This window comes from Tenrec ecaudatus, chromosome 3, assembly GCF_050624435.1.
Source record: "Tenrec ecaudatus isolate mTenEca1 chromosome 3, mTenEca1.hap1, whole genome shotgun sequence".
NCBI classification, from domain to species: Eukaryota; Metazoa; Chordata; class Mammalia; order Afrosoricida; family Tenrecidae; genus Tenrec; species Tenrec ecaudatus.
The window spans coordinates 128931992-128955916 of NC_134532.1; the positions used below are offsets into that span (position 1 = coordinate 128931992).

General features: G+C 41.6%; 1 protein-coding gene across 3 annotated transcripts in view; it reads right to left on the reverse strand.

The window, feature by feature from the left end:
- GRID2 (glutamate ionotropic receptor delta type subunit 2) overlaps positions 1–23925 on the reverse strand; it is a 1629781-nt gene that overhangs the window by 171857 nt on the left and 1433999 nt on the right. The gene's annotated exons all lie outside the window — the stretch shown is intronic.

The following is a 23925-nucleotide window of genomic DNA, read 5'->3' on the forward strand; positions in this document are numbered from 1 at the left end:
GTTTAGCAGGATCACAACAGGCTGCAGAGATGGCTGGATCCAGTCAACAGGTCAGGTTTGTAACTGGAGAGGTGACTGGAGCCAGGTTGGCAGGTCAGAGGGCAGGCTGCCTATGGCTACTGGGACCAGTAGGCAATATGGCAGGACAATGGCTCAACGCTAAAGAAGTGGAGGGCTATACATGGATGCAGGATCCAGAAGTTGCATAAAGCAAGCACATTTTCCATACCATTTCTTTAGATATGAAGTGGTTCTCAACCTTCCAAATGCCGTAACCCTTTAATACAGTTCTTCATGTTGTGGTGATCCCCAACCATAAAATTATTTTTGTTGCTACTTCATAACTGTCATTTTGTTACTGTTATGAATTGGACGCCTCTACAAAAAGATCATTTGACCCCAAAAGGGGTCGTGACCCACAGATCAAGAACCGCTGATATAAGAAATAAACCACATTTCCAAGGATACTGCCTTTCTAGTTCATAAGGGTTGTGTCTGGAGTAAGGGGGTTACACACACCCAAAACTTCTTACAATTATCAGGCTGTTTGTAGTAGATTCCCATAATGGAGTTGATAACGTACATTATGTTATGTTACATGATAGCCCTTACCTGCCAAACCACTGGGAATCCTGACCCGAATAAGTTAACATATATCCTAACTGTCACGTTGGTGGCTTGAACTTACCAGTTGCTCCACGAGAGAAAATGTGGAAAGAATCTGCTTCCATGATGATTTATAACTTTAAAATCATAGGAGAGCAGTTCTACTTTATCCTAATGGGTTTCTATGAATTAGAATCAACTCAGAAACAATGGGTTGGTTTAATACAAATAATTTTTGAGAGGACTTCCAAAACTTCATAGAAAAAATTATCTAAAAGATAATGGAATTTTTCCAGGATTTTTTGAAGCTGCTCATATTTCTCATCTCTCTTATAAACCCCTGAAGGCATCCTGTTCCTCTCAGGTTCATATTTGAGTTCTTTGACTAGGAGTCTCAGGATGTCAATGGATGAGGGTCCCCAGACATTCCTGGGCGCTTCTCTGGTTTCAATCACTGCCCTGCTCTGCCTCATGCGCTATTCCACAAGGTGCGTCTTGTTACTGCTCTCTCTCTCTTCAGGGCGCACTTTACGCTGTCATAAAAGACCTCTGGTGGTGGTTTCAGGTAAGCGTTGGACTGATACCCATGAAATCAGTGCTTCAAACCCACCAGCTTCTCTGCTGGAGAAAAACGAGGCTCTTGGTTCCTATAAAGATTTACAATGAAGGAATATCTACAGAGAGTCATTCATCATAGACTGACTTGATGTCAGTGGAATTGGATTTTTTTTAACTCCATCAAGGTTAATTGTTTATTTAAAGCTCTATTCTTTTCCACTACTTTTCTCTCTACTTACTTTATCTATTTATTTTTCATGTCTTGCAATTTTTAGAGCAGTTTTACATTTACAGAAAAATTATCCAGAAAGTACAGTCAATTCCCATTGAGACCCTCTTATCCATGTACATAATTTTTGCACATACACCTTGCATTGTGATCCAATACTGATACATTATATGGAAAAAAGCCTAAGTTTACATTAGGATTGACTCTGATATACAAAATTCAATGGTTGCTGAGAAGAAGCCACAGTGGCATAGCGATTACACAGTGGGCTGCTAACTGCAAGGTCAGCAGTTTGAAATCACCAGCTGCTCCTCGGGAAAATGATGCGACTTTCTATTCTTGTAAAGAGTTAGTCTGAGAAGTCCACAGGGACATTTATACTCTGCCTACAGGGTCACTATGAGTTAGCATCGACTCAATGGCATTGAATAAGATGGGTATTAACAAATGCACACCATCATGTTTAACAAAGCCCTATGAGTATTAACAGATGCACAATATCTGTGTACTATCTTTACAAACCTAGTTTATTTATTTTGAATAATATCTTGCAGAATAGTTTCTCAGAATACCCTGCACTTCCTGACACTTTTCACTTGGTTTCTCTGCCTCTTCCTTGGGTTTCCAAATACATACCACACTGAACAGGAGAAAGCTAATTCACTTGGTTAACTTTCCTCAAAGACAGTAACGCTTTAGGGTTGAGATTGTGGGTAGCTTATGCCATTGTTCAGCTGAAGTCCGGTGCATAGTAGGTGGTTGAATGGATGTATTGAATGGGATAAAGCACAGGTAGGCTGTGTTGAGGTTTTCCTTTTTTTATTTTAACACCAATTTATACTTGCTTAAAACATACTAAACAGAATATACAGGTCTCTTCCACTGAATTCAGTATGAATTCTGGCTTGAAAATTTTCACTGCATTTTAAGCTTATTTTTCATGTTAGCCTTATAGTGTGACTGCCGCAGAATAAGCACCAACTAAAATATTGAAGTAATGCCAGGTCCCGCATTTCATGCTCTGTTTAAGAACTGCAGGGCTTAAAGGAGCAAATATGCAGAAGAAAGGGAGGCTTAAAATGCAAAGATGCTCTTGAGCAGGTGTTGCATTGTGGGGCCGCTGTGTTGTGCTCCACCGTGGCTTCACAGAGTGACACCGTCCTTTGGAACCCCCCCTGTGAAATCCGCAGTCCCGTGTTATCTAAAGAGCAACTTGCTAGTGCTGCCCGCAAAACTGGCGGTGTACACAAGGTCATCTTTGGGGGCCAAGGAAAGGAACATTTCCACCTGTGGGGCACATCAATCGGTTCTCTGCGGTCCGCGTTAAGATGGATTTGTGAATGTTGGCACATGCGCGGAGCACTCTAAAGGCAGTCTGCCATGGCCCATTATTGAAATCTTTCCTGAAGGGATCCCTCTCCCATTCTTTGGGGGAACCTGGAGAATCTGTGTCCTAGCGGTAGCCAATTTTCAGAGAAATGGTCCTGCAGCTGGTGGTCACAATGGTTATGTGATACCTCAAATGGTCACCTTCACATCGGAATCAGTCTGCTCATTTGGTATTCACTAAAGCGGCTCTGTAAGCCTTTGTTTCTGAATGGACCATTTTTGCAGCGTGTACATAAAAGGTTTCAAAAGACAACTTCTTTTAAAGCTTTCAGTTTGTTGCCTTTTTTAATTTTAATCAATGATAACACAGAAAGCTTTGCTTGAAGAATTAAAAAAACCCTTCTCTTTGAACAAGCTGCTCATTTATTTTTTACATTTTTCTACATGCACTGAAGGTCAAAAAAGTTCTTAGATTTAAAGCAGGACATTGAATTCTGCATAAACCAGCCCAAAGGAGTTTTTTTTTTTAAAGTGTAAGGAATCTGAAAGGCAGAGTCAGCAACATTGCCTTAGAATTTCATGTGGTATCATACGCCAGGCCAAGCAGCAAGTTGCTTAAAAAAGGAAGCAAAAGTCAGGTACAGTAATAGACTCACACATTCATTATGTTATTTGTCCTTCCTTCCCACCTCTGTGCCTTCGCACTAATTTTAAATAGGAAATAGTTCAATCACAAGACTTTTAGGTTTTAGGGAAAAACATTTGGGGCTTGGCAGAGGTTGCTCGACTTTTATGTTGTAAAAATATTACTTAAAACATCTATTTTAATTTCACGAATGGAATATATTTCATTCTCAAAGGATAAGAAATATATAAGATCAGAATCAAAGATAGTTCTTTAAATTGAATTCATTAACATTCTGTCTACATTGCCCTTATCTTAAAATCCCTACTTCACAATGAATTGGCGAATATCTCCTCAGGGCTGGTATCTGTCTTTAGAAAGACACTGGAAATTGGCAATAAAAGTCACTACATTTCACCTAATTGGGGGATGACTTACACAGAAGCGGAAAGTTAAGTACAAGTCAGGCAGAAGAAGTGCTGTTGAGAAGTGGATGGCCCCAGGAGGCAGGGACAGGCCACCCACAGGAGGGGGCAGGGCTTGGCCAATGCAGTTGCCAGGGAATGGAAGTGCCTGAGAGGAATACTGTAACACCAAAGCCATCAAAGACTCTTCATTATGAGGCTAGTTGTTTTCAAAGTGTGGACCTCAGACAGCAGTATCCACACTATCTAGGAACTTGTTACCCTAAAACCAACGCACTGCCATTGAGTACATTCAGCCTCATAGGGACTGTAGGACAGGGGAGAATGGCCTAGTGGGGTTCCAGGACAGTAGCTGCTTCAGGGAGTGGAAAGCTTCACCTTTCTCCTTTGAAGTGGCTGCTAGTTACCAACTGCAGACCTTTCAGTCAGCAACTCAAAGCATATCCCATTATGCTACAAGAGCAAACTTGTTACAACTCTAAATTTCGATATACATTCTAGTCTGTCAGGGCATACCAGCCCCTACCACATCAACACAGGTCCAGTAGGCACAAGTGGACAGCAATAACAAGTAAAGATTGTAGTAGAGTCATAGAGAGCATGAGAGATAGAAGAGAGATCGAAATAATGGAGTCAGACATGTTTTATGGTAGTATGCTCACCTCAGCCCCACTTAATGATCCATGGGGGGGGGGGGAGAGAGAGAGAGAGAGGGAGAGAGAGAGAAAGAGAGAGAGATTTATTGCTAACCCTGGCTTATTTACCTTTGAGGGGCCATGCAAGCCCCCTAATTACAGGTGAGGACATATGTCACAGGAAAGGGTTGTGCTATAGGGTAATACAGTAATGGGAGGAGGGTGATCGAGGGGTAGCCACATAATAGGAAGGGGAGATATTGGGGTTACACATGTGACAAGATGGAAGGATCCTAGATTCAGGATGGCAGCCTAACTTTGGATGTCACTGAGCCAGTTTGACTTGTTCTCTGGTTCACTATAGAAACCATTATCAGTAGGGCATAAACCCACCCTACAGGGACCAGACTAATGGTCCCAAGCCTTTAGGGAGAAGTAGCCCATTGTCCTTAACAGTAGGGAGTGGGCCCTATCTGTGGTGGGACCAGACAGTAGTCTGGCAGCTGACTGCCTTCAGGGAGGTAACTTGACAATCATTTACCATTAGCTGCAAGCAGTGTCCTAAGTCTAAAGTACATTTGGGGAAGACCACTTGGGAGCAATCTTTCTGTTTTCCACATTAGTCCTACTCAATCAGAAATTCTGGGGCTAGGGCCCAGACATCTGTGATTTGAAAAACCCTCCAGGTGATTCTGAAGCTTGCTGCAGACTACCCCTGTTAGAGAGTGAGCAAAGCAACAGCCTAAGGGAGAGGGTGGCGTCCAAGTTCATGGACTCACTGAAGTGATAGCTCTCAAGCAGCTATAGAGGACGCTGAGATTTCATACCTTACGGCTGATGTTTTTGCACATTTAAAAAAGTACTCTTTACTAGTGTCTCTCTGTCTCTCTAGCGCTAGTATTAGTCCCGGAGGCTTGGCTATTTTCTCGGTGTCAACAGTGCTTCTCTCACTTTGTGTTTGCTTTTCCCCTTGTGCAACCTGCACTCTTACACTTTTAACAATGTTTTCCGACAGACCCCTGATAGCACGACAAATTCACATGTACAGAAACAATAGCATGCTCTTCCTTCACACTGTCCCTCTTTCTGTGTTCCAATTTATCCGTTTCCAAGATGGGTAGATAGTATCATTTTTATAGTCTCTGACCTTAACCTGAGAATACTGGTGAAGGATGTGACTTCTCTGAGCGCAGATCCCCGTTCACCCACAGACTACATTGAGCAGTTGATTGGACAGCTCGTGCGGTGGACACTGGGCCGATAACAGCGCCTTGTAGGTGGCTGTGAGGATTAAAGACTGACTCCAGGAAAAAACTTTCTGTGGCTGGCACATAATAAATGTACAGGAAATATAACCCTTTTATGGATATTGTGTGGATTCTTTCTCTTCTGTTCCTAATATGCCTAATAGCTATCGATTTTTTCTTTGTATCTATTGTAGGGGATATTATCGTTGACACTGCTACATCTCTTCTACTCCATTGACTAGACTGTCTAAGCCATCTTATGTATTTTTCTAGGCATCTGTCACGTTCATGGATGATCACTTGACCTAGGATGACCTAATTAAGTAGAAGGGATGGGTTTACCTGTAAGCATGTATTAAAGGACAGCTTTCTGTCTTCTACTGAATGTGAACAAGAAAGCACCTTATTCTTTTTGCTGTGTAAGTCAGAAAGGTCAACTTGGCCAGGGATAGACTCTTAACTCAGTACAGAAGTGAAAATAACCTTTATCCTGGAGAACATCGTTGAGTCTTTTTAAACTGAACTTACAGGTAAGCTGCAAACTGAAAACTGTGAGATCAGTGGGTCAAACCCACCAGCTGCTTCACAGGAGTAAAGTGAGGCTATCTGCTTACATAAAGATGCATAACCTTGGGTCTTTTATTTATAGAGTCATGGAGTCAGAATCAACTCTGTGGCAGTGAGTTTGGTTTTAATGGAAGATTTATTCTACATCTAGATGCCTTATTATATGAAATTTCCTCAATAAAGTTTTATCTTGGAATTTCTTTTTTGTTACATCATATGATAATCACCTAATCTGGTGTCAGTTTAAGGATTAAGAGTGTAGGGGTGGAGTCTCGGCTGTCAATCTGGAGATAGCCAATGGGACTTCTGTGTGCACATGACCTTCTCCTGAGAATGCTGGGAAATCTGGTACTTTCTCCTTGGAGGCGAGAAAACGCTTCTCTCTCTCTCTCTCTCTGCCACTCCCTGGGAGACATTGCAGAAGACAAGCCACATGGACGCAACCAGACTTCAGAAGCCGGAGAAGCCACAGAGAGACCCCTGCCAGCACTGAGATGTTTCCAGTGACACTGGATCCAAAGACTTCCCACCCATCGGCCTGTGATCTTCTGCATTTGGCATCATTGCATGTGTTTCATGAGTCTGCAGAGGACTTTATAGATTAGTATAAGATATATGGACTAATTTCGGGTTTATGGACTTGATCTGGACTGGGCTGGGATATTTTCTCCATGTTCAACTGCTCTTGTATATAAAGCGCTTTCTTATACACATATGTGTGCCCGTGGATTTGTTTCTCTAGTCTCCCCAGAGTGACACACATTATATGCATACAGCTTTGCTATTTACATTGCTAGATTTTAGGACTTTTTCTGTTTTTAGTCTCTTCCCAATTATTTATGCGTCTCTGTCAAGCACTATGAGTAAAGAAGACCTTAATATCATCCAGTCCAAACTCTTTCAACTAGCTTCCAAGTCATTCCATACATTAGTTATTTCTGCCTATTAAATGATCATTTCTTAAGTTCATATATATATACAACAAACTCTTGTTTTTCTTCTTCTGTTTTTAATCTCAAGTCTTAGCAAAGCTGAAGTCTTAGTTCCTTCTGGTTTTCTATTTGCTCATTCTTAATCATCTGTGTTTTTGTTCAGGAAAAAACACTTCGTTAAAACCACTATTGTGAATCAGGTGAAGATTTACACACCACATCAGTGTTTCACTCAACCATTCATATGCATTTTGTTTCATCTCCCTGACTGCCCTTCCCACAGCATCACTCATCCACTTCCTCCTTGGATTCTCTGCTTCTGATTCGCCTTCTCTCTGAACCCTTTGGAGCTGTGTCTTTGGGCAAGTGCTACCCTTTTGACCACAGATGGGAGCCTTGTTTTTCTTTCTCTGATGTCTAAAGTGTAACATAGACTTATTTCTTCAATATCATCGTTCTTGATCAGAGTCCAAACTCCTGGAAAGGATCTATTGTGGATAGGAACCTCTCACTTTGCATCATCTAATTAAAGCCGCCACCCCCGTCTCTCTCTCTTTTTATGACGGTAAAACCAAAAATCCAACTATTTATTTCTGGTCATTTCCTCCTACAGGCTTGTTCATAGGCTCTCCAGTTTCAGCCACACCAGCCTTCCTTACCATTTCACCACACCCCACACCTGTCCTCACTGCAGGGCCTTGGAATCTCTTGTTGCCAATGTATGCAGTACTCTTCCTCTAAACGTTAAAGACAGTTAAATGTGAGTAGAAAGTGATTCTGTGCCCAATTATTCTAGACTATTCCTCCCCCACCCTCATACCAATTCCTTGTTTATCCTCTGTCCAGTTACCTTTTTCTTCATAGCATTTTTTCTAATATAAAATTATATACTTTACTTGTTTTCTTGATCCTTGTATCTTTCCTTCTCCTAATGTCTCATGTAATGTAAGGTGAAGGAAAGTAAAAACCTTAGTAGTAGAAACTTGTCCATTATCTTATTTTTAGGAAAACAGAATAGTAGTTGTTCAAAAACTATATCTGATGATGATTTTAAAAGATCCTGAACCTTATTCTTTAGCAAATATTCCAAATATTAGTCTTTGCAAGTGAGAATAGAATTTTTCCTCCATTTTTCTCATGCATGTTACTTAATGAACTAGAATTTATGGAGCACTTATTAGGCATATATTATTCTATGTACAATGGGAAAATTTAAAAAATGAGGCTTGAGGCTTTTCCTACTAATAGTCTAGGGCATCTGTTCTAATCTGTGGGTTGTGACCCCTTGGGGGGGGTGTCAAACAACCCTTTTCACAGGGGTCGCCCGATTCATAACAGTAGCAAAATGACAGTTAAGAAGTAGCAGCGAAAATAATTTTAAGGTTAGGGGCTCACCACAACATAAGGGTCGTGGCATTAGGAAGATTGAGAACCACTGGTCTAGAGGTTTTTGAGTAATTTACTGGCAAGTTATGAACACAAGAAAAGATCATTTGGCAAATATGGTACAGAGCAGATAAAGATTTAGAACAACAATGATGAATTGTATTGATGTTGCATTTGCTTGGCAAATCTTATCCTGATCGTGGCGTGGGTCCTGCGCTATGATGCATCGAATGAAAAGGGGTCTGTATAGTTTAGGAGAGAATGAGATGAGAGTGTTCCCCGGGACACAAGAGACATGATAGACTCAGAAATTCAATTCAGATTAGTGACTGTGGAGTGGAAAGGAGAAGAAAGCAAAAAACCATCATTTGAAAGCAAGTTCTTGTCTCTTCTTTGTCCTCCTTATCTCTGTACTCTTTCCATAGGCAATGCTTCTGCCTTTCATTATCTTTATACAGAGCTTATCCATGTTTATAGCCCTTGCTTTAGGCTTTCTCAACGACCTCACATTGTCCATGTGAAATACATCTGGATGCATCTCCCTCCTGTGCTTCCTACTAAACACATCCAGACCCATAGGAGTTCTTTCACTCTCAATCACTTGCTATCCTTTGCTTTGTTTCTTAATGATTGTTAGCAATTCCTCTGTAAGACTTTCCCCTTCTCATCTATTTCCATTACACACACTATATTCAGGCCTTGAGCTCTCCCTTACTCTTGATGAAACAATTCTTTCAACTAATCCTTGTCAAATACCTGTACGTGTTAGGATTTCTTCTGGTACTGACGGGACTTCAAGGAATAACGTATACAAAAATCCCTGCTCTCTTGGAGTTTACATTAGAGACAGAGGAGAGTCCTTCCAATGGCTATTTTTCTATTTCTAGTAAAAGGAATAAGAGAGACCAGAGAAGAATAGGTCCCTTTGACTTTTGATGCTGATGAAGAATACTGAATATACTATCTCTAGCCAGAAAAATGAGCAAATCTGTGTTGGAAGAATTAATCGAGAATGACCCTTACAAACTGTGAATGGTGACACTTTACATCATGTACTCGGGATATGTTAACAGGTGAGAACATTCTCCAGAGACGGACCTCGGGTTTGGTACTGTAGAGAGACAGCAAAAGAGAGACTAACTCAGTAAGGTGGAGTAACACAGGGGCTGCAACAATAGGCTCAAACATAGCCCGGCCGGAGAGGCTTTTGCCGAGCGGGCAATGCTTCATTCGTTGGTAACGGGTCTCTGTGAGTCGGGACCACCGGCATGACACCGAACCTCGAGTTAATTCTGCTGTTTCACTGTGTATATTTTTTCGTAGACATATCATCAGGCAGACTTCTGATGGTGGCTATTCTCTGCTTAATTGTTTTCAGCGTCTGCACATGGCCTCCATTTCTACATTATTACTAGATCTTAGACCCTCTGGGCTCAGGTCTATTCTGTCTCTTTAACTCTGGGGAGAGATTCAGTAAGAGATTAACAAATACATTCCAGTTGGGAAATAATTTGCTGGCTCATGTCGGTGGTTGTGAAAACACAGAAAGGAAGAAATCCACACTGGTATAAATCATGTGAATGAGGTCAACCAGGAAGAGAGCCTGCCTACGGGAGGCAGGCCGGCTTTCACAGGAAGTGCTGCAAACACCTTAGTGATTTAGAAACAAAAATTGAGGAAAATCAGCAGAACTGAGACGGAACTATAGAAAATAGAATGGAAAGGACACCATAAAATATTCTCAGACCAGGAAGTCTATCATTTCTTTCTCCCAGAGGCTGCTGACAGGCTCTGCTTCTTTTCTTTGTTCCTCCAGGGCCCTGTCCTCCTAAGACATTGGCCAGAAGACCATGAAAACTTAGTTCTGAATGTTGTCTTAGTCTCAATGTTTCCTAATGTCTGTTATATCTGAAACAAACGTATGCTTTGCTTTAACAATTTTCATAGCTGCGAACAGTTTTCAAATATAAATAGTTTTGCAAAATGATAGTTGCAAAATAGATAATTAATGCTTTGAGGTAAACACTTTGTGGTACATCTTACTTTTTTTTTGGGAAATCAGCAGAGACTAGGTTGATTTAGACAATATTAAAGGTGTCTTTTTAAAATAGCCTTTTAGTGGGTTATGTCAGTAGGCTCTGCCTAGTCTTGGCAAAAGGGACTCCATTTTGAAGCCGGTGCCTTCAGCTTGGCTCTCAGAATTCACCTCTCATAGACCTCCCTTTCACTGACCTCCCTCTCTCACTGATCTCCCCCTCCCCTGCTCAACCTTCAAATTCCTGGAGCAGGCTCCTTCCAGAGCCAGAATGTTTTCTGAAGATATGCACACTCCACTCTAGCTGTCCTTGGCATATAGATAAGGTCGAAGACCTTCTCCCTTCTGAAGCACCTGTGGGCACAGATCCTCCCCAGCTTGGACCCTCCCCAGCTGTGCCTGCCAGCAGGGGTGTAAAAACACAGCCTAAATTCCCCAAGGCGGGGTTTCAAAGGCTCAATCCCCTGAGTTGCTGAATCCGCCCGCAAGCCTCTCAATAAAGCCTGCTTCTAAATTTTGCCGATTGGATCTTTGGTTCTGTTTCGCGCCCCAAAATTCCTTACAGGCTCTATGACTCTTGGGTCTTATTCTAAATGGACATTTTAGCATGTTTATATCAGTTGTGATTCACTTGACAGAAATAGTAAGTATGATTCAGATTAGTAAACATTTAGCATCTGAATGGATAGTGCAACCAAATCATTGGCAATGTTTATCCTAGCTGTATAAAGAAATATGGAATAGAATGGGTAAGAATCAAGTGTGAATTACTAAGGTGATGAATGAACATTTCTATGAGGGAAGAATTAAAGGTTTGGTCAAGTACAGTTTTAAGCTACTTGTAGCGAAAGAAGATGGGAAGAGGTGGGGAGTAATTGCGGTCTCCTCCCACAGCATTCAATTTTCAATACATTTATGTGATCAGCTGATGCGAAAGAACTTCAATTTCAGGGGGACCTGCTCCCTCCTTGTGATGGAGGACTCCCAGTGTCAGCACACTACTGAAGTTTCTGAAAGTCACCTGACTTTCATTGAAACTAAAATGCCCATCAGCATCTTAATGTTAGAGAAGGCCGCTTGCTCAACAAGGGCAAGGACCATTTGGGACTCTTGGTATCCATGTCAAGCAATGCCTTGTGTGCTTACACGTGTGTGAGGATGAGCCAGGATCGTAGCATGGTTGATAGCCTGGGTCGAAAGGCTGCTCTGCTTCCTCTGATTAGATTTTTAAGATCCTGGAAAGTGACAGACTTTTCTGTGGCTCACTTTCCTTATCTGTATAATGAAAGTGAGGAGAGTATTTACTTCAAAAGGCATATAGGATTAAATGAGGTGGTAGACAATAGGACGTGGAGCATCAAGAGGGGAGAAAGCCCCAAACCACTGCCAGGAGTCAATGCTGACGCATGGTGACCCAATATGGAGTTCCTTATGTTGGGAATCTTTATGGGAACAGACAGCTTTATCTTTCTGGCAGGGAGTGGCTGTGCTGAGCCTCCTGGATGGAGGAAGCAGAGAGCTGTGACCCTGGAGATGGTAAGAAACAGTGAGAACTGCCAACAGAGGCAGCCGCAGAGGATGTGAGGGGACTTTGCGCACTTAATCTGCAGAGTTCAAGAGCAGACTTCGAGAGAGGTATGGCTGAAGGGGTGGCAGAGAAGCGACAGTCCTGACTAAAGAACAGGATCGTGAGCATTTTCGATGCTGAGCTGTAGCCTGGTATTTATCTGATAGGCCCCTTAGTGTGGAGTATGCTCAGTGAGTTCTGCATGGCAATTCGTGGATTATTGCAGCCAATAAAGACGTGGAGCATGCCAGGGGAAGGGCCGTTGGTGTCAGAATTGATGCGAAGTTTGGGGAGTGAGCTTTCGCTTGATAAAAAAAAATGATACAAAGTTTGGGGAGTTGACTTCTAATTCTTAGGAACTGGACTTGGGCAGATGGAGCGAATCTTAACCCTCCTCCCACCCTGTGACGTTGGAAGTCACTACGGCCCCTCCTTATTGGTGCTGGAGTCCACGTGCTCACTCACAGATGCTACCATGCCTGCAAGATCTTGTCTGGAGAAGGTTTTGTGAGTCAGAGTCAAGTCAATAGCAGTAGGTTTGGTTTGATGGTTTAGGTGAAAGTGGCAGATTTTTTAAAATCATCCTTAATGATATAAAAATTTCCATTTAGAAATTACCTGAAGTTTTGAAACAGTAAAATATGTCTGGGGGCTTAGTCAGATGAACAAAATGAGTGTTTTGGGTTTAAAAATGTGATGTAACTATATTAACTTGCTTTCTTGAGAGGTTTATAAATGACTCTGGAATATGTGTAAGTGTATGCGTGTGTGTGTATACTTTGAAAGATAACACACCTGTAGCTTGTCTGGACTGCTTTGTTAAAATCTCAGTTGTTAGTCATGCCTAATTTGTATCACTGTAATGACCAGGGTTTTGTGTAAAACAACCACTTTTTGAAGAAACCATAGGTACTGAGCTCTAGAAATAGCACAAAGGATGGACGAAAAGAGCTGATCATACTTGTTTCCTCCAAAGCAGCTTGGGCCAATGTCACGGACTCATTATCCAGCTGAATTCTGTTTGTACCTTGTTCCAGTCATTTATCTTCCTGGGGTCTCAGTACTTTTCTCAGAAAGTCTAATAAAGACGCTTGTTTACAAAGAGTACCTTTGTACCTTAGATGAAGTGTTCTTTAAATGCTGCACGATGGCAGTACAAGGAAAATAGAATCCTGTAGCAGTTCGAATTTACTCCACAGGATTGAACTGGCTCCTGCTTAAGAGGGTGTTTAGCAGGGAGCATGCTTCTGAAGAGTAAAGGTTTGTAACCTCAAAATTTGACTACTACTTTGCAAAATTAACAAACGAATCCTAAATTATATAGCATCTATATGACATGCAGCTTTGAGATATTCATGTACTATAAATATTACCCACTGTATTTATTCCCCCATTCATTTAGATGGACTATGAAAACACATGTAAATTATTGAGGTTCTTCAGTCGAAGAAGCAGTGAGGTAATTGGTAAAAACCCACAGGATATTAGTCATAAAAATAACTCCAGAAGGGCTCAGGAAAGAGGGGGCTGGGGAGGGGGGGATGATTGAAATAAAAAAAAAGTTCACTCATTTTCTCTTTTCTTGAAGTTTTCTAAACGGTAATGTCTAAACGGGCTTCCTCTGACATAGGGTGCATACTCCCTTCAGCGGTATCCAGACTGCAACCCTGATAGGTAAGGCAGAAGGAAATACTTCCCTTCCCAAACCTACAGGTTTGAATTGATATTATTAAATCCATCCTGCTTTCTTCAGACCTGGATCCTATGGAAATGAGCACGTGGCAGCACCGGGGGTTGACCAAGAAGGGGAGAAGGGCTTGCATGGTCACCCCTGCTGCACCCCAGCCTTCACGGCACCCTCCTGCTGTTCAGGAGCCGCCCGCCCGCCGCTCTCCCAGTCTGATTGGTGCTGTCCAGGGCTTTGGAGCTCCAGCTCAGATGGCCAGGGAACACTCCAGCCTCTTGAAACAAAAGCCGCAGAATCGATTTGAGTTTGGAATACCCAAAATGCCCAAATCGGGCAATCAATCTAAGATTCGCAGAGAGGAATTAAAATTTTTTTTTTTTTGCTAAGAACCTCTTACTTCTCTTTCCTAAGGCTCAGCACCTCTCCAGCCTCCTGAAGCAAATCCTTGACAACCTGAAGGAGTTCGAAAGCATCCAGAAAGATCAGGTCAAAGAGACGATTCACTGAAAAAAAGCGAGATGAACACTGCTGCAGAGGAGGAAGTGTCTGGAGACCAGAAAGAAAAATGAAGAAAGACAAGGAGCCCTCTCCTTGAACGTCCAGAGGACTAATTGCTCTCCTTTGCAGCCTGCTCCTTCCTGGGTCCGCACTGAAATGCCACAGTCCCTGGCACAATGGCCCTTACCCACAACCCTCTAACCAATAAAAATCCTGTCAATTTGACAGTGTCAAATGTGAGCATATTATAAGTTGAAATGAATGTATCATAGACATATAAGTATTATATTTTCATTCCACTTCTATATTACTTGAAAAGTGAACTTCCAATGTGCTATTTCTGCTTTGATTTTGAAATTCTTCAAGTAAATTCCTTTCTTACTTTATTCAAAGATGTCCATCAGAAAGAACCTTCTGTATCCAAGAAAATAAGAAAGTGATGAAGCGAGGAAGTTTTAGTTCTGATTAAGGCTGTGATTTGCCAGCATTTGGGGCTACATCCATCTTCAGATTTCAATGGTGCTGGAAAGTTAGATACTGGATTTGCTCCCTCAAAGTTGTATTTGTCCTATGATCAACATAGTACATTCTCCACTTCAGAAGTTATCATTTTTCATAGTATTCAAGAGTAGCTATTCTATCACATAAGGAGTCTCAGAGCAGTGAGAGTCAGCATTGGACTGCCAATAGCAAGGTGGGTAGTTCAAACTCACCCGCTGCTCCTTGGGAGAAAGATGAGGCTATGTGCCCCTGTAAAGATTTAAAGACTGGGCCAGGCTGTGCAGGCATGGGGGGAAATGGAGAGGCTGTGAAAAGAGCAGGATCCTCCGTAAAATAGAGAGACCCAGTGGACGCAACCCTGGACTCCACCATAACGGTGATTGTGAGGATGCTGCAGGATGGGGAGGGGGTTTGTTCTCTTGCTCGCAGGTTTGTCCTGAGTCAGACCTGACTCCACGGGTCTTACCAATGACAGCAAGATGAGCCGAAAGCAACCTCATGGCGGCTCATAAAAATGCCGGTCTTCATGTCTGCGGTTTCTCTCTGCTTCTCTGTCCATTCCTTTCACCCGTCCCATATCCAAGTTCCAATAAAACTTTTCTATGGCTTTCCTAACTTATTTCTTTGTTTCTAAAATGTCTCTATATTGTCTACACGATTGTTTAACATACAATTGTATATTGTTTAATGCTTACTATGCATTTTGATAATATTACTTCTAATCCAGTGCAGGCTATTTTCTACTGGGAAACTAGTTAATGTGTATTTCACTCCTGGTGATGAAAACCTCTGTGAGGGGTTCTTGCAGGCATTGACGCCTGGGCGCTAAGTGGGCAGTGGCAGTTGCTTTTCTTCCCTCAAGAGAAAGGAACACAGTGTTTGCAGACTCACTTGCAGTGGCTGGGGATAAAACAGCTAGAACTGCCTGCTTTCCAGTTAAAGCAGCGAGTTCCTTGTGCGAATGAAAGTGTGCGTGTTCTGACCGCAGGGAGTCCTTTAGGAAGGGAAACCGGCGCTGTGTTTGGGTTCTCTTTTTTCTTGTCTTTTAGTATTCCTCTTGTGAAAAATTGAAGAAATCAGATTTTTTTTTTTAAAAAAAGTCACTGAGACAGAAGGTTTTGACACCAAGCAAGTGCAAAACTGATATTTGAAGACGACAGGATTGTTTTGAACAAAAATTGGTAAGCATTTGATTCACTCATCAAATATTTACTGAATGTACACTGTGTGTGGCAACAGGGATGCACAGATTTATCCTTGAATTCATTAACTTACCTGAGGTGTAAACCAAGAGGGAAAAGTCTAAGAAATGTTATAAATGAGGGAGTTAAAAAGTGTGGCAATGATATAAAGACATAATGTTATTTTTTGTAAAATCAAGTCAAGCTTTAAAGTAAAACACTAGATAGTCTAGCAGTTACTGCAAAGAAGGGAAAATAAGACTACCACTGAGAATTTAAAACTAATGGTTACAGTTAGACTTTGAATCATCTTTTTCTGGACCAGGAGGCCCAGTGGCTTGGCAGTTGAAGGCTAGTAATTCTTCATGGTAGGACCTTTCATGATGCAGTCAACTACACAGTGGAATCTTCTGTGAGTAGCCAAGCAGTTGTAAGATTGGGGTGGAGTACAGCCCTCTTACCTAGTCTTAAATCTCATGCAATTGAAAGGAAGCTTCCTTACTGGTGTGTCCTATGTCTTATACAAGTGTATTCTGTTGAAAACTTGCTTACTTTTTGTTGCAATTGGATCTTGCATTTGATTCATTGACTTGCAGCTCTTGGGACTTGAGCCAATAGTCTACCATATTGTCTGCCAATCACATACGCTCTTGTGAGCTTGCCAATGGATCTCCCAACCTTGAATTCATTTGCCTTACCAGTCACAAACTGATTTGCTGATTTCGGATTCATCACCCCTTTCAGCCTTGACTCTGTGGTGTTCTTAGTGATCTTGGGTTTATCAAACCTTGAAGCTTCATCGTTAGGAGAAGCCTCTAGCTTAATATCTGACTCATGAACTTGACACCAGATTGGACTTGCCTGTTTCTACAAAGGTGTTAGTCATTATATTAATTTTTCTTACCCTCTAAGTATGTATATATATCACTAGTTTTACCACTTTAGAGATCCAAATTTAACACAAACAAACAAATGATAAGTAAATAAATAAAACTAACAGAGCATGGGACAACACTGACTAAATATTATGAGTCAAATATGATTGTGATTCTATTCTAAGATCCTAAAGGAGAGAAGGGGACACAGAGAAAGGAAGGGGAAGGGAAACATAAAGAAAGGAAGAGGGAGGGAGGGAAGGAGGGAGGGAGAGAGAGAAAGAGAGAGAGAGAGAGATAGATATCCTGGGTATTTATTTGAAACACAGCTTATTGAACGTGCACAGCATTTAGATGAGAAACCATAAAGCAGAGTTGTTAATAGCCTAGATTTTGAAGCCAGACTGCCTGGATTTGAATCTTAGCTCTACTACTCAGTAGTTTTGAGGACTTGGATAAGCTTTGTCTTTCTATGTCTTGCTTTCCATATCTCTAAGGTGAGGATAATAATAGAATTATCGGGAGTTATATAAGTGTATAGGAGTCCTGGGGGAGCAATAGGTAAGCACTTGGCTACTGACACAACAGTGTGGTGGTTGGAACTATTAGCAGCTTGGATCCACAAAAGAACTGTTTTTTTGTGATGTTTGGCTGAGTCAATTCCTAGAGTCACTCACCATGATTGCATGTTTGGACTCATTGTTGCAGCCATTATGTCACTCCACCTGGTCGAGCTTCTTTATCTTTTTTTGCTGACCTTTTGTTTCATCAACCCTGCAAATGTGTTTATGTACACGTTCTTCATGAGCACAATTAAGTGTTCTAGAATTCCCATTCTTCATAATTTTTTTAATGATTTACACCGCCGAATGGTTTTGCCTAGTCCATAAAATACAGATAAATATCACCCTGGGTTTTTCTGCTTTCAGTCACAATCCATCTGACATTAAAAAAATATGAAGGTACCCTTCATTCTACATCCTCTTTTGAATCAGGTTGGTCTATCTGCTACGACCATTGTTGCCCTGATTGTTGCCCTGATCATTGCTGAATGATCTTCAGCAAAATTTTACTTTGATATTACTTAAATTTTTGGAAAGTTTCTGCATTCTATTGGATCCTTTTCTTTGGAATAGGCACAAATATTGAGCTCTTTCAGTTGGTGGACAATATGTCTGTTTTCCAAATTTTTGGCATTTCCAGTGTTGAATCAATTTGTTGAGACAACTCAATTGGTATTCTGTAAATTCCTGGAGCCTTATTTTTCTCTGATACTTGAAGTGTAGCTTAGACTTTCTTTTTTAATTTTTTGATTTCTTCTTCAATATCATGGCTCTTGATCTTATTCAACCTCCTGAAATGTTGGAATTTCAATCGATACTTAAAATTCATTTTGATGACTTCCAAATTTCCTAGATTTCCACTTCATACATTACATGCTCTGATTGTTAATGGGTGTTTGCAGATGTTCATTCTTATTTTGAGCCATGCCACATCAGCAAACGAAGGTCCAGAAACGTTTCATCTCGGCAAGTTATTACGGCTACAACTTTGATGAGAACCCTGGGGGTCTGTGGGCTATGCTTTAGGCAGCTACCCACAAGCTCAGCAGGTTGAAACCACCAACACACCCGAGGAAGAAAGATGAAGTTCTTAACCAAGAATAATTTATATTCTTAGAAATCCACAGGAGACAGTTGTGCTTTGTTTCACAGGTTTTTCATGAACCAGAATTGATTCCACGGTAGTGATTTTCACATTTATACTTTGAGGAAAGCAATACTTCCCGTGTCACATTTTCAGTGCCTTCCAACTTTGAGGAACTAATCTTCTGTGCAGAGAAAGTGAATTACCAGATAGACTCAAGGATAAGCCAACCCGAATATCAGTCAAGGCACCTAATTTTACCACAGAAATGCATTAATAATGTGCTGAAAAACTTGGCTTATATACGAGTATGTATGGTATGTAATGTGAATTTTCTAGCCAGTCTCTAACTCTCACCACATAACCTTTTCCTGCATGGGTCTGGTAAGAGGGTGGGGAGAAGATACTGATAAGATTCACCTGTGAGAAACTGTGACTAGGTTCCCTACAATGCCATCCTGCTGTAGCAGGAGGAGAGATCTCATTACCAACAAGAGTCAGGAGTGGAGTGCACTCTCTGGACCTGAGCTCCATGTGCAGTGAATTTCCCGAATCTAGAGGACAGCTCTCAGATCAGAAGAGCAGCAGCAGAACCAGGAACATGTGCGTGGAGCAGAAGGTTGGACTGTCCACTTCATGGAGCAAGCAGAGCTGAGCACTTTTGTGCAAGAGGCTGGCTTGTGAAGTGCAGTGCTTCTGTGCACTTCATTGAGCAAGCCGGGCTTGCTGACCCACCGAAGTGGACCTGAATGTCTTTCCACTAAGACTTAATGGAGTGCGTTGCCTCTGGGCGACCCTGCTAGAGAAGAACTCTACAGTGAAGTGCAAACTTTAACTATTGCTCGAATCTCATAAAAATATCAAACACAGGTTAGCTTTCTAAATACCTGATAAGAAGTTCTTTGTTATCTCTCTAGCCACCTAAATAGTTAATATTCTAAGAGCACACTGGAATTAATTGCATTAATCGTATAATAAAACCATTCAGAAAAATTCAGTTCTCTCTTATTCTTAACTATCTATAATCAAGCAACATTTGACTAAATACATTTTAATAATAAGCACTATTATTAGGCAGGGGCCATTGTGAACAAGTACCAGACAGAGAATTCATTGTAAGAATTATCTATCACAGTAGTACGTGGCTTACCTGATATAGAATATAGAAATGCTTTAAATGCTGCTGCCAAGCTATCTAGCAAAATCCTCCTAGGATACTGTGCTAGATTGGGTTGCCTAGAGAAACAAAAATCAGTGGGAATCATGCATTATAAGAAAGTGCTTTATATCACGATGTACTCTTATATCAAGAAGGCTTCTCAGTTCAGCCTAATTTAAGTCGAGGGGTCGAATGCCAGCTGGAGCTCTCTTCAGACTATGGTAGGTACAGGCTTGTGTGGATCCAAGCACAGTGGAAACGGGGCAGAATGCCAACAGCTTACAGGGCTGGTGACTCACATCAGCCACCACTGGGGGAAGGTACAGAGTCTCAACAATCAGGAAGGTGAATGGGCAGAGAGAGAGGAAGTGTCCTCAATATTTCTGTAATAAAAAGACCACACCTTCCAGGAGTCATCTTCAGGCTATGACACAATCGGGTTCTATATCTACACAAACGAAAGTGGACATAAAATCTAACTTTGCTGTTGTTAGGTGTCACTGTGTTGCTAATGACCCTATGCACAACAGAACGAAACACTGCACTGCTGGCTCCGCTCCACCCTAGCCTGAGCCCACTCATGCCTGAGCCCACTCGTGCAGCCACGGTGCCACTCCTTGTCATCCATTTTACTCAGCATGATGCCCTTCCTTCTCCAGGGACTGGTCTTTCCTGACAGCATGTCCGAAGTGGAACTCTTGCCATCCCTGCCTCCAAGGAGCACTCTGGCCACACCTCTTCCAGCACAGATCCATCAGTCCTTTTGGTAGCCATGGTACTTTCAATGTTCTTCCCCAGAACCACAATTCAAGTGCACCCATTCCTCTGTGCTCTTCCTTATGTAATGTCCAGCTTTCACGTGCATACGAGGCAACTGAAATGCCATGGCTTGATGAATCAGGCCCACCTTCGTCCTCACTGTAGCTTCGTTGCTCTTTAATATTCTAAAGAGGTCTTGTGCTACAGATGTTCCTAATGCAAGATATCTTTTGATCTGTAGAATGCTGCTTCCATGAAAAATGGTTATGGATCCAAGTATGACATAATCCTTCACAATTTTAACCTGTCCTCCACTTACCACGATATAACCGCTTGGTCGAGTTGTGAGGATTTTGGTCTTCCGCACATTGAGTTGTAATCCATGCTGAAGGCTACAATCTTTGATCTTCATCAGCAAGTGCCTCAACTCTGTTTCAGCAAGCAAGAATTTGTTACCTGCCTCTTACAGGCCATAAATAAGTCTTCTTCTAATCCAGATGCCACATTCTTCTTCATATACACCAGCTTCATTGATACAGATTGAACATGCATGGTGAGAGGACGCAACCCCGATGCACACCTTCCCTGATTTTAAATCACGCAGCATTCCCTTGTTCTCTTCACGCGACTGCCACTTGCTTCACATACAAGTGTGGAATGAACACCACGGAGCGTTCTGATATTCCCAGTATTTTCAAAGTTACCCATAGTGTATTAAGGTCCAGACGGTCGAATACCTCATGTAAGTAATTTGAGTGGTTATGAACTATACAAGCCTCTTACAGCGACAGACCTATCCTCCTGCTCCCAATCCCAAATAAACCAACCTCACTGCCATTGATTCAATCTTGATACATAGTGACGCAAGAGGACAGAATTTCCAAAGTTATACATCTTTAGGTAGCACTGTGTTACATTTTTCTTTGATGGATTGGAACCATTGACCCTTTGGTTAGCTGCCGAACACTGTAACTCCTATACCAACAAGGCTCCTAGATACCCAGCGGAAATGTGCAAATACTCCCCCTGCCAACCCTCCCCCACACCAAATAAAAGCCTATTCACTCCCATTGAGTAGATTCCACTCATAGCAACGCTGTAGTCAAAGTAGCACTACTGCTTAGGTTTTCCAAGGCTGTGGATAATTTGGGAGCAGAAAGTGTCATCTTTCTCTGAGGGAGCTGCTGGTGGATACAAACCATTGGCTTTGTGGTTAGAAGTCCAACTCATGAAGATTTACATTGCTGGGAACTCTATACAGGTGTACTATGAATTAGAATGGACTCAATGACAGTGCTTTAACGTCTCAAAACCTTTATTTAACCCTGTATATAAGGAGCCCAAGGAGTGGTTCGCATGCTCGGCTGTGTGTTAGGCTGCTGCATGCAGGTTCGCATGCTGGGCTATGTGTTAGGCTGCTGCACACAAGGCCAGCATTTCAAATCAACCAGCGGCTTCTCAGGAGAAAGACTGGGGTTTCTGCTGACAAAGAGATTTCCAGCCTTGGAACCCAAAGCATGGGTTGCATTTCGTTCTATTGAATTGCTGTGAGTTGGAACTAGACCTTGTAGCAGTAGGTATACCTGCTACCATGTAGCAGAGCTCACATGTCATCACAGTATGCCTATGTGTTATTTGTTATCAGGTACGATTATTTATTAAACATCAGAGTGCTTGTATAACTTAGAAGTTGTGTAATGGTGTACGGTTGCTTGAAAAGAATTAATATTCACGTATTAAAAATCACTCAGAATGAGGATTTTAATGGACATTTACCACCAAATCTATCTGTGACCTAGTTTAAGCCATAGCCCAGGGTAAGTTAAAGCATCCAAGATGGATGCAGAACTTACTAAACGTATGGTAATGATTACATTTGACAGCCCTTGTGATTTTTTAAAATCATCTAAGAAAGAAGAGATTTCTTTTCCCCAATGGCTTTGTCAAGATGGAGTGCAAATGTGTCCTGAATTCAGGGAGAGAGTCTGGGTCCTTGATGAATGGGGCACATGCATAAAGAGATGAGTTGGTGCATTGATGATTGCCAGATCATCTTCCCTCCCTGCATCCCTCTCCTTCCAGACGTGCAGGGGACCACAAGGCAGGCTGTCATTCTTAAGAAGCACCACAGAAAGGGGCCACGTAAGTTGCTGGCATCCATCATGAACAACAAAGAAAAGAACACGGACACCCAATGCCTCATCCCACTTTTCAGCAGTTCACTGGAGAACATTTCCTGAGGTTTAAAATCTCTACTGGGTTAAGCACCACAGGGATAATAAGAAATGGAACACTTGGTGTGATTCTGTAAACATTTCTTTAATTGCTACTATGTTCATCTACTCATTTGGTTAGACTTAATTTTTTTTTGCATTAAAGACCAACAACTGAGGAATAAATACAGCTAAAATAAGGCAAAATTGCATACAACAAAGAAGCAACCGATATTAATTTACCTGGGGACTTCTTTGGTCCTTCCCAGGTCAAAACGACCTATCCAATCATAAACTTAACTCATAAAACCTAACAAACATTAACACGTCCGTACAGTGCTCACAGACAGAGTTCAATGCTGTGGGAGCTTAAGGAGCTTGGGGAAGCCAGTCTGCAGGCGCTGGGATGCATTCTGCACTAAGAGTTCTAAGCCGCATACACGGTGAATGCTAGTTTCATTTATCACTGCTTTTGGTAAAAGACAGAATCAGGGCCGCTGTTCTGCAGTGAGAACAACAGAACTCAGATACAGCCTTTCTCAGCTGAGCCCTGGACTGAGGAGATACGTAGAGCTGACCTGCAGTGGACCCACAGCTTGCGGAAGAACATAGCCAATGCACAATCTGCACGATTCATGAAGAAGGATTTTACTTAAGTTTTGATCATTAAATCCTGGTATTGTTCACTACAAACACAAGTTGACTAACACAGTCATTTTTAGTTTGACTTTTTTAATCTGTGAATTATAGTCTCATTTATTTTCTTAACATTGGGGAAAATAAAACTCACATAGTTTGTGCTTCAGACCTTGTGCGATATAGAACAAGGTTTAATTTTGGAGTAGGCTTAGCTTCTGTGGAATACATTGAAGAACAGATCGAAACAAACAAAGGTGTACTAACTATGTTAAGTGATATACTTCCAGCTGGGAGGTACTATGTCTCATATATCAGTTTGTTTGTTAGTAGATAGAAGGAAATAAAGTATGCATTGGGAATTTCTTTTAATATATAATATTTTTACATGCATTGTTCATTTTCAATATACACATTTCAAAGTTTTCCTTTTAAAAGAACTCTCTTCTAAGAAGAAAATTATAAATGCAAAATAAAAAGTCTTATCTGAAGATGAGCACTTAAAAGTCCGTTTTCTTGGATTTCACGATAGAGTCCTAGGCCTACTTCACCATCAAGTGAAAGGCTAAAATTCGGGCCCGTTTGCCTGGCAAAATTCAGAGAGGCACAGCTTTATTACTGTGCCTCA